Source organism: Arvicanthis niloticus, chromosome 26, assembly GCF_011762505.2.
Source record: "Arvicanthis niloticus isolate mArvNil1 chromosome 26, mArvNil1.pat.X, whole genome shotgun sequence".
NCBI classification, from domain to species: domain Eukaryota; kingdom Metazoa; phylum Chordata; class Mammalia; order Rodentia; family Muridae; genus Arvicanthis; species Arvicanthis niloticus.
The window spans coordinates 5,709,585-5,721,200 of NC_133434.1; the positions used below are offsets into that span (position 1 = coordinate 5,709,585).

Here is an 11,616-nt window from a genome sequence, read left to right on the forward strand (position 1 = left end):
GGGTAGGGGTGGGGTGTTAGAACAGTATTTTGTCTGGGGCGGAGGGGGGTGGAGAAGAGAGAGTGGAGGAGACTTGCCTCCACCACCTTGAATACAGCCACAGTTTACAGCATGCATATTCTTATTGTAGTGTTCTGCTATTTCAATTATAATGCTATTCCCAAATAAATACCCATATTCACTAGAGAATCCCTTGTGTTTTTAATTTAGGTGATAGTCTTGGGTATAGTGGCTCACTCTCCCTGGTCCAAGTGCTTGGCAGGTCAAGGGCAGAAGGACTGCTTCTGTGAAATCAAACAGGACCCACATTGTCATACATTGTTATTAACTCTCTATACATTTCTGTTCCCTAATGTATCCTGCCAGCCTTGTTTTTCAGCGTATGCCGATCCTGAACCTCCATGATGTATACCCACCCCTTTGCCTTGCTAAACTCCTGTGATGCTCCCCTCCCCTCTGATGTATTCCTACCCTCATCTACCCAGTCAGCCCTGATCCCTGAGTCCCCACTCTTTCTGTCCAAATACTAACAGCCAGTTATCTCAAGATAATTTTCTACCAACCCCAACCTTTCCCCATAAAAGTGACCTCAAAAGCTGGTGAAGGTTTGCTCTCTAAAACCCCGACTTAAGGGGAGGCAGTCGTCTGGCCAGTCCTTTAAGCGCTTCTAACTACAGCTTGCTTTTAATTAGTGATTAGTGGAAATGGTTTTTCCTCAGATCTAATGCTTCAGGTTCAATGTCAACCTAGACTACACCGAGATTTCCAGGCAACCAGCAAGAAAATAAATAAGTAAAGCCTTAAGTTTCAAACCCGGGGACAGGTGGCCGAGGTGCTTATTTAACATATCAAAGCGGACCTGCCTCCAGGTCCTCCCAGCATCCTTCAGTTCCTATCTGTTACTGGGCAAGCCACTGGCCAATCTTCCTGTCGACAGTGAACTCTCCAGCCCAGGGGCTGGCTCCCTTCCCCCCCCCCCCCCCCCCCAGAGGATTTTCCCTGTATAATCCCGGCATTTTGGTTACCCAACGCTTTTTTTAAATTTTTACCTTTGACCTTCTGGCTGCTATACTTGGTTCTGCTCTCCCTTCCCCTCCCCCTCTCACCACATGGTTCAGGGTCATGACCACTCTGGACTGTCCCAGATGTGTCTGTCTCTGACTAGTCTCTCTCACATATCTATAATAAACTTTCTTCTCCATCATACTTAGGAGCGGTCTCTCTCTCTCTCTCTCTCTCTCTCTCTCTCTCTCTCTCTCTCTTCATTCAGAAAGATGTTGCCAGGGAAGTGATCAAAAAGGAGCTCTTACACACTGGTGGTGGGAACGGAAACTAGCCCTTTCACCGTGAAAATCAACATGGAGGTACCTACAAAAGTTTATAAATAGGGCTGAAGATGTAGCTCAGTTGGCAGAGTGCTTGCTTCCCATACAAGAGGCCCGAAGTCTCATCTCTCAAGTACCTCACAAAGTGGACATGGTGCTGCATGCCTGTAAGTCCAGTCTTAGGAGCTTCGGCAAGAGTATCAGAAGTTCACGGCCATCAGGTCTAGTCTGTGAATTCTAGGAGACTCTTCTGTAAGGGGTGTGGCCCCTCAGGGTACAATACACTGAGGCACCAAATTCTCAACATAAAGGAGATTACCCTGGAGGTGATGAAGGGCTGCCTCTGGATCCAGCAAAATGCAGCCAGCAAGCAGCAGATGTGTGTGTGTGTGTGTGTGTGTGTGTGTGTGTGTGTGTGTGTGTGTGTGTGTGTTTGTTTTTTGGCAGGAGTGGGTTTTTTAAGGACAAAAGGGGAAGTCTGTGCTAGGGAGAGTTGGTAAATCCTGATTCGACAGATTAGCCAGTGTAGCCAAATAAGTAATGAATGTTGATGGCTGGGCTTTGGTGGTTGGTCTCAGGAATGAGTCGGTTGCCAGATAAGGGAATAGATCTTGGAGGCAAGCTTTAGGAATGTAATCTAAAGGGTAGGAAGGGAGAAGGAAGGGGGTGGGCAAGACCTTCCTGCAATGCTTGCCATGCTTGGGCTTGCTACAGCCCTTCACGTTCAAACCAAAAACCAAAGTCATCTAAAACTAGACCTACATAGGACCAGGCACTGCCATTCCTTGGAATTTACCCAAATGATTCCAAGTCAGCATTTCACAGACATACCTACACACCATCTTCATTGCAACATTGTCTACAACCCGATGCCCACCAACAGAGGAATGGATAAAGAAAATGGAGTTGCCAGGTGGTGGTGGTGCACGCCTTTAATCCCAGCACTTGAGAAGCAGAGGCAGGCAGATTTCTGAGTTTGAGGACAGCCTGGTCTACCGAGTGAGTTCCAGGACAGCCAAGGCTATACAGAGAAACCCTGTCTCGAAAAACAAACAAACAAAACAAAACAAAAACAAAAAAAAGAAAGGAAGAAAGAAAGAAAGAAAGAAAAGAAAGAAAAGAAAGAAAATGAAGTTTACTCACATATGCAATGAAAATGCCTCAGTCATAAGGAATTGAAGTTATGTCATTGCAGGAGCTGGAGGGAAATGGGGACGACTAGAGAAAATCACATGAACAAACTTGTTCTCCAAAAGTTAAGTATGTAACATGTTTTCTCTCATTTATGGACCCTAGACTTTATAGATTCATAAAATCACGTATGTACAGATGTCATGAAAACAAAAGCAAAACTGGAATCAAGGATTAATGAACTCAGGAGGGGAAAAAAAGGGAAAGGCGCCCCTTATGCTCAAAGTATATTGTATGTTTGCATGAAAATGTCCTCATGTAATTCAGTATAAAACAGTAGTCAAGACCCAGCAGAGTAACAAGAGATACATGTACATATATCCTACTAAGCTGCTTGCATGCATAGCATCTAGGAGACATTCTCTTCTACTTTGGCTTTGTGACATAGTAAACCATCAATAATACCAGATCTAGAATCTGGATGCTCTAGCTTCTAGGTTTAGACTCTTCCAAAGAAGAACAATACTGTGATTTATTAGGCATCTAAGATGTAGCAGGCCTTTCATGTTTCTTATTTGAGAACTTTGTGTGTGTGTGTGTGTGTGTGTGTGTGTCTGTATTGTCTGTTTTACTGGGATGAACACAGGGCCTCATATGTATTAGGCAGACATCTACCACTAAACTATAACTGTATTCCCTGTTTTGTTTTTGCTTTTTATTTATTTGTTTTGATACAAAGTTTTACTAAATAGACAAAACTGGTCTAAATCCCGTTCTTTAGCCCAGGCAGTCCTTTAATTTGTGATCTCATTATCTCAGCCTTCTGAGTAGATGAAATTACAGGCTTTTGCCACCAAGCGAAACATTGCAGCATCTTCATTCTCTTCTGCTTTCTCTTTGTTTGTTGTTGTTTTTGTTCATTTGTTTTCTTTCTTTTCCTTTTTTTTCTCCTTCTCTTCCTCTTCTTTTTTATTTTTTGACACAGAGTGGGGTTGGAGAGATGGCTCAGTGGTTAAGAGAATTGACTGCTCTTCCTAGAGGTCCTGAGTTCAATTCCCAGCAACCAATGTAGTGGGATCTGATGCCCTCTTTTGGTGTGTCTGAATAGAGACAGTATACTCACATACATAAAATAAAGAAATCTTTTATAAAGAGAGAGGGAGAGAAAGAGAGAGAGAGAGAGAGAGAGAGAGAGAGAGAGAGAGAGAGAGTCAGTCATACCACATGGTAGCTCAAACTTGCTGTTTAACTGAGAATAATCTTGATCTCCCAATCCTCCTGGCTCTACTTCCCAAGTCCTGGGATAACAGCCTATTAAATATTGTTTACAACCAGGTTTTCCCGGTGTCCAGTGTCACACCCTTTTATTTAGCACTTCCGCTTTTCCTTGTGGGTCACTACAAACCTTTATTAACTTTAGGCCGTGTATCATCATCACTAACGTGTTCCTCTGATTTTAATGTGAAAATGAACTGCCCTTACATTTTGCACAATACAGATTGTGGTTCAGTTGCTCTAGGGTGAGGGCCAAGATTCTGTAGTTCTAACAGCTTCCCAAGTGATCCCAATAAACATTTACTAAGTGCCCGTTATCTCTCCCGTGTTTGGGACACATGATGTTCTCAACTTGCTTTCTGCCAACAGGGCAACACACAAAGTAATGGAATAAACAAAGTGCCAGGGGAACATAAGGTTAGCAGAGGCTAGATACAAAGGGAACTGTGCTCCATGCAAACAGCACCAGGAAAGCTATTGGGTGTATTTTTGAGCACTGGAATCTATTTGCTATGACGGGGACTTAGAAGAGGAGGAGAACTGGCAAGGGACACACTTCCTTTTTCATTGCCAGGCTCTAATTGCCAGGCTCTTTTCAAATAATAAGATTTAGTGGTAAGCAGAGCAGACGGGAAGTCTGCCTTAACAGAGTTCATGTAGCAGTAGAATGAAATAAAGGCAAACAGGGCAAACAAAATAAAATGGAAATGAAATCTGAGGCAGGAGGATTTCTGAGATTTAAAAAGCAAGGAACAAAACAAGATAATGTTCAGTGGTATTAAGTGATGACAAACAAAGCATAGAAATATCATACAGAATGACTGCCCAGGTAGCTGCCATTGGCTATTCAAAGGGTCACACTTGAGCAGTTGACTGTGTTAAGATCTGAATTTAGGGGAAAAGGGAAACCAGCCATGTAATGATTTAAGGTCAGTCAGGTGTGGTAGTGGTACCCTTTAGTCCCTGCATTCAGGAGGCAGACACAGGTAAGTCTCTGTGAGTTTGAGTTCAACCTTGTCCACATAGAAAGTTCCAATAAACAACCAGGCCAAAATCTGCCTGCTGGATAACTAGCACAGAAACAAAGCAGTGTGGCTGCAAAGATGACCAAGTCCTGTTTGGATTCCTCTTCTTCTGTTGGCATCCACAATCACCAAGTAGTTTTGTTATTTATTCTCTCTCTCTCTCTCTCTCTCTCTCTCTCTCTCTCTCTCTCTCTCTCTCTCTCTGTGTGTGTGTGTGTATGTGTGTCCTTTCTCTCTCTTATACACACACAAACACACACACACACACACACACACACCCCTTAAGTTTATCCCTTGTTTCTGATTCTACTGTCACCATTGCCCTTCACCTAAATTATTGCAAAGGTCTTCTGTTACCAGCCATCTCTAGTTCATTCTCCACACCCGAGCTTTAGAAAATGGAAAGCCAATACTTTGTCTCTCTGCCTTAAACATTTCATCGGCTCCCATATCTCCATAGAAACCATGTCTATACTCCTCATCCTGTCTATTCTTATTATGTTTTTGGAGAATGCCACAGTTCTCTGATCATAAGCCCCTTAAACTCTATATTTTAGCCATAATTTGTAAGATGAACCAATGTTTCTCTTCTCTCAGATGTCCATTTGGTACCCCTCTGCCTCTTTCTACATCTTCCACCCATAAGCCTGACATGTAGACCTCTCCCTGTGGTAGTTTGAATGATAACAACCCTCATAAGCTCAATACACACACACACACACACACACACACACACGCATTAAGTGTGACCTTGCTGGAGAAAGTATGTCACTGCCATTTCTCTCTCTCTCTCTCTCTCTCTCTCTCTCTCTCTCTCTCTCTCTCTCTCTCTTTCTCTCTCTCTCTCTGCCTGCAATTAGCACATCAGAGATGAGTTCTCACCTTCAGCTCTCAGCACCATGCCTACCCGCCTGCCACAATGCTCTGTACCCTGGTGGTCACAGACTAACCCTCTGAAACTTTAAGCAAGCCCCCAATTAAATGCTTCTTTTATAAGTTGCTTTGGTCATAGTATTTCATCACAGCAATAGAACAATAACTAGGACACTCCCCAACCACTTCACCATTCCTTCTGTGATCTTCAAGAGCACCCTGAATAATTGGTATCAAAATATCAATCCTGTTTTATTACAATTACTTCTGTGATTGTTGTCTGTCCCATTACACTAGGTGAAGTCTTGTTACTCTTTTTTATTTTTTATATCTCTAGTGCCCATGCTAGATGATATCTAGAGTCAGAGTAAACACTCTAATTTATGGAAAGAGTCCATGAATGACTTAATGAAAGTGAAAATAAGTCCATTTCATTGTTCTTACTTTTCTTATACATTTTTTGAGGGTTTCACTCTCTAGCCCATGCTAGCCTTGAACTCAGTAGCCCAGGTTAGCATCTAGTTGATGGTGATCCTCCTGTATCAGTGTCCTAAATAATGAGGTTTTAAGTGTGAGCCACCACACCTTGCTTCTATACAGATTTTTTTTTAAATTAAGATTTAATAAATTATTTGTGAGGAAACCAGTAAGGTATTATAAGCAGTTCAATAGGAAAAAAAAACCCTACAGATTTATAAATAAAAATCTGGCAGGCTAGAGCTATGCTATTCAGCAATGTCCCTCACCCTGGTGGAGTGAATTTACAAGAGACAGTAATCTGCCTTTATTATTTGTATTATTTTATTTTGTTTTGTTTTGCTGAGACAGGGTCTTTGTGTGGCCCAGGCTACCCTTCATCTTGTGAGCCTCCTGTTCAGCCTCCCAAGGGCAAGAATTGCAGATATGACGTACCATGCTTTGATCTGGCCTGGAATTCTCGATTGCCTTGTCTCCACAACTCAAGTGCTGAGATCACAGGTATGGATTCCCAGGTCAACTTAACCCACCATTTTTTAAGGGTTAGAGAAGACAAAGTTAACCTTCATTTTTATAGAATTAATTTGCATGTATTAATCCGCACGACTATCAGTTACTTACAATTCACAACATTATGAAGTCTCAGAACGGTGATAGTTTTGAATGGGATATCCACAGACTTATGCTGGTGTTCTTCCTGGCACTAAATAGATCTATTTTCACATCAGCTTTCCAATCATCTGACACAAAATAGGATTCAACAGTTCAGTTAAACTCTAACACTTGTACCTAGAGTTAATGTCAAATGCCATTTGTTAAGCTCAGTCCCATAAGGCAGAGCCACTTGTGAGGCTAGTCAACATCCTAGACCCCTGTCCTTTCAGCTAACCAGCTATAAACTGGGGGCTCCATGGCATACTCCTCCAGGAGTGGTAATTGCTAGAATGGCTAACAGAACTCGAGGGAACCTTGTGAATACTGGGTTTTTATGAAGTATAAAATGCTGCCTGGTATGGTGATAGGTACGTGCCTATAATTTCTGCCAGCACCCAGAAGACTGAGGTGGTACCATCATGAGTTTGACAATAGTCTGAGATACATAGCTGATCTGTGTTTCCAAGTATATAAAGGTATAGCCTGGAGATAGGAAGATTAGGAGTTTAAGGTCATCCTCAGATATTTAGCAAGACCAAGGTGGGCCTAGGAGAGAGAGAGAGAGAGAGAGAGAGAGAGAGACAGACAGAGAGACAGAGAGACAGAGAGACAGAGAGAGACAGAGACAGAGAGAGAGACAGAGACAGACAGAGACAGACAGAGACAGACAGAAAGACAGACAGAGACAGACAGAGACAGAGACAGACCCAGACAGAGACAGACAGAGACAGAGAGAAACAGAGACAGACAGAGACAGACACAGAAACAGAGAGACAGAGAGGGAGAGAGAAGGGGTGAAGAGGATACAACAGAGTAACAATCAGCAGCAAAGTGGAAGTGGGCATGGTGGCTCACGCTTGTAATCCCAGCAGTCAGGAGGCTGAGGAAGGAGGACTGCTAACCTGTCAAGGCTTACCTGGGTTACATACTGAGTTCCAAGTCAGCCTGGGAGGCCGGAAGAGGATGTTGGATGCCTTGGAACTGGAGTGATAGTTTGTTGTCAACCGCTCAGTGTGGCTGCTGAGAACCAAGCTTGAGCCCTTTGGAAGAACAGCCAAAGCCCCTACATCGAGCCAGCCCCTCATATATTCTTTTTGTTTGTTTGTTTGGTTGGTTGGTTGGTTGGTTTGGTTTTTCGAGACAGGGTTTCTCTGTATAACCTTGGCTGTCCTGGAACTCACTCGGTAGACCAAGCTGTCCTCGAACTCAGAAACTGCCTGCCTCTGTCTCCCCAAGTGCTGGGATTAAAGGCATGAGCCACCACCGCCTGGCTTCATATATTCTTTATATCAACTCATCTATGATTGAAAGAAGCTCATTATAAACACTTACAACTAACAAAAGATGCTCCTGTTTATTTGATACATTTCAGGGGACTTAGGGTGCTGCTCCGGGAGCTGGGGAAAGAAACTGAATATGTGGATTTCTTCATATCACCACAGATATCCCTTCAACAGTAGCTCGCTTCCGTTAGAGAAATCAGTTAAGTATCATTGGCTTATTCCACATTTCATTTTTCAAGTTGATGCACTTATTTCTCTGTGTGTCAGTATCTTGTCCGTATGCATTACTGTGAACCATGTGCATACAGTGCCTGTGGAGGCCAGAAGAGAGCATCTGATCTCCTGGGTCTGGGGTTGCAGATGGTTGTGAGCCTTCATGTGGATGCTGGGAATCAAACCCCAGGTCCTCAGCCAGGCTTAACAGATGAGCTAAATCTCCAGCCCCTCAAAGTTTTCTTATATAAGCTAATAGATGTTATATTTATTTTTATCTCCATTTATTGCTATAATGAAGTGAAAGCCAAAACTTTTTTTTTTCCTTGCCAGGAAATCACGGTATGTGGAAATGCACTGATGTGGAAATGATCTGGGTGTCACCCACAGGCTCATTGCTGGAGGTTTAGTTCACGCCCCCACGTGAGGCGTAGAAGAAGCTTAGAAAAAGGGAGCTTACTGTGTGATGACTAGTCCGTGACTGTCCTTGGAAGGGACTAATGTTGACCTTGGGAAGAGACTCAGCTCTTACAAGAGCAAGTTGTTGTAAAGACATGCATGGGGTGAATCTCCATTATTGGGAAGCTGAGGCAAGAGGATTACCACAAGTTCAAGCCCAGCTCGAGCTACAGAGGGAGTTCCAGATCATTGTAGACTTGCCACAGAGCAGATGCCATCTCAAACAAAACAAAACAAAACAAAACCCAGTGCATAAATAGATACAAAAGAGGAAAAGCAAAAACAGATGAGTAGGGAGAGCACCTCTGTGCTCAGACACTTCTGCACACAGCTGTTTCCCTTTTCTACCTCTAGGCCATGTGAGATTTGGCCATGGATTCCTCTCCAGGATGCAGGCACCATGCTGTGTGGACCTTCCAGTCACTGGCATCATGAGTCAAGTATATACTATAGTATAACTGATCCAAGAAGTGCTTGTTATTGCTGCTGTTGGTTTCGAGTTTGAGGTTCTAGAGACTGAGGTCAGGCCTCATATTCTTATCTTCCCGTCCATCATCATTCCTTCCATTACTCTCCCCCCTCTGCCCTGACCCTCCACACTCTTCCCTTTCTACCTCTATTCCTACTTCCTACCCTGAAGTTTACTAAGATTTAAATACCATCTCATGCCTATTTCCTTGGTTGTAGCACAGGCTAGCCTGTAGATACCCTGTTAGCTGACGATAACCTCAATGCCCTGGTCCTCCTGTCTCTATTCCCAAATGTTAGGGATCTCAACAGTGGTTTGTTTGACTAGTATGCTTAAAGTCTTGGGTTCTGGTCTCTTACAATATAAATAAAAAATAAAAAACAAAACAAGGACAGTCTTTAAATTTTTCTTATTTATTTATTTATTTATTTATTTTTGGTTTTTCGAGACAGGGTTTCTCTGTGTAGCCCTGGCTGTCCTAGAACTCACTCTGTAGACCAGGCTGACCTCAAACTCAGAAATCCACCTGCCTCTGCCTCCCAAGTGCCGGGATTAAAGGCGTGCGCCACCACTGCCCGGCTATTTATTTATTCATTTATTTATTTGGTTGGTGTGTGTGTGTGTGTGTGTGTGTGTGTGTGTGTGTGTGTGAAAGCTTGGGTAGATGGGGCACTTAAGTGTATGTATAGAGGTCTGTCAGGGTTCTCTAGAGTCACAGAACTTATGGAATGTCTCTCTATACTGAGGGAATTTATTGTAATCACTTACAGTCTGTAGTCTAATTAACCCAACAATGGGCAGCTGTGAATGGGAAATCCAATAATCTGGTAGTTCCTCGGTCCCATGAGGCTAGCTGTTTCTGCTGCTCTTCTGTAGAAGTAGGTTCCAACAGATGTACTGAGAAGTAAGTGCAAGCAGGCGAAGAAGAGGGAATCTTTCTTCTTCCAATATCCTTATTTAGGTCTCCAGCAGAAGGTGTAGTCCGGATTAAAGCTGTATACCACCACACCTGGATCTTGGATTTGCTTTGCCCCAGACTGACCTTGAACTCAGAGATATGCTTGTCTCAGTCTACTGGGATTAAAGGTGTGTACTTACTACCTTGCCTGGGCCTAAGCTTTTCATGGCCATTATGCCTCAAGATCTCCATGCCAAGATCCAGGTCAGAAACTTGTGTCTTCCAACCTCAAGATCTGGATCACAGGTGTGCCCTCCAATTCTGGGTTGTAGTTCATCCAGATACAGTTAAATTGACAATCAGGATTAGCCATTACAAGGTCACAGAGCATCTTTCAGGAGTCAGTTCTCTCCTTCCATCCTGTAGGTGGGTCCTGGAAAACGTCGTCAGCTTAGCAGCAAGTGCCTTTATGTGCTGAATCATCTTGGTTGGTTTTGAAACTGGATCTGGATATATAGCGAGGACCTAGGGTGTCCTCCTGTGTCAGCTTTCTGAGTGCTGGGATTACATGTATGTACCACCATGCTCACCTCTCAAAGTCAGTTTTATTGAGCTAGAATCTACCCTCTGGAATGTGTGGTTTTAGATAGTGTTCCTGTTTTGCCAAATTTTGCTTTTTTGTTTGTTTTTGTTTTGTTTTGTTTTTTTGCAGTGTGGAGGATTGGACTCAGGGTCTTGTGCACATTAGGCAAGTTGTTGATGCTGAGTGACTCAACTCCTTTTTTTGTTCTTGTTTCATTTGTTTACATTGTATTCTTTGATATCTTCATACACGTCTAAAATGAATTTTAGTCTTCTCTACTTCCTATTGCTGTCTCATCCCAATGTTGTTTCTAAGACATGATCATGTGACGTTGCCCCAGACTGACCCTAAGCTCCAGATCCTCCTGTGCCAGCCCCACTCCCCAGGTCTGGGACTATAGGTGCATGTTACCATGCCTAGATTCTATTCTCTTTTCATTCTAGATATTCCATACCATAGAGTCATACAGTAAGCCTTTTGTGTCTGATTTCTTTCACTTACATTCCTGTTTTCAAGGTTTGTGTTCCTGTTTTCAAGGTTTGTGTTGCAGTATGTGCCCGTACCTAATGAATGAATGAAGAATACTATTTTATTTTAAATATACCACATTGTCCTTGTCAACTTAATGACTGTTGTTGACTATTTGTTCTCTCTCTTTTGATGAGATGGAATCTCTTACTCAGTAGCCCAGGCTGGCCTGGAGCTCAGTATATAGCCCAGGCTGGCTCCCAGATACCCTCCATTTTTGAACTACCAAGTAACAGGAGATTATAAGGATAAACACTACGCTTGGCTTTAGGTATGAGTTTTAATGCTGACATGCACTTTCATTTGTCATGGGTATATGCTTACCCAATAATAGAATTTCTAGGTCAGAGGGTAACTGTCTTAGCTATGGTTGCTTTTGTTGTGATGTAACACCATGACCCAAAGCAGGTTGGAGAGGAAAGG

The 11,616-nt window shown here is 43.0% G+C and overlaps 1 long non-coding RNA gene across 2 annotated transcripts; it reads left to right on the forward strand.

Moving 5' to 3' along the window:
- Positions 1-1,071: 1,071 nt before the first annotated feature.
- On the forward strand, positions 1,072-9,554 carry LOC143438787 (uncharacterized). 2 transcript variants are annotated; one of them, XR_013107414.1, is made up of 5 exons: positions 1,072-1,492; positions 2,521-2,585; positions 6,458-6,607; positions 8,133-8,242; positions 8,590-9,554. It is a non-coding gene; the product is annotated as an uncharacterized LOC143438787 (long non-coding RNA). The 2 variants fall into 2 exon arrangements; XR_013107415.1 differs by having other exon boundaries at positions 9,070-9,554.
- The last annotated feature ends 2,062 nt before the right edge of the window (positions 9,555-11,616 follow it).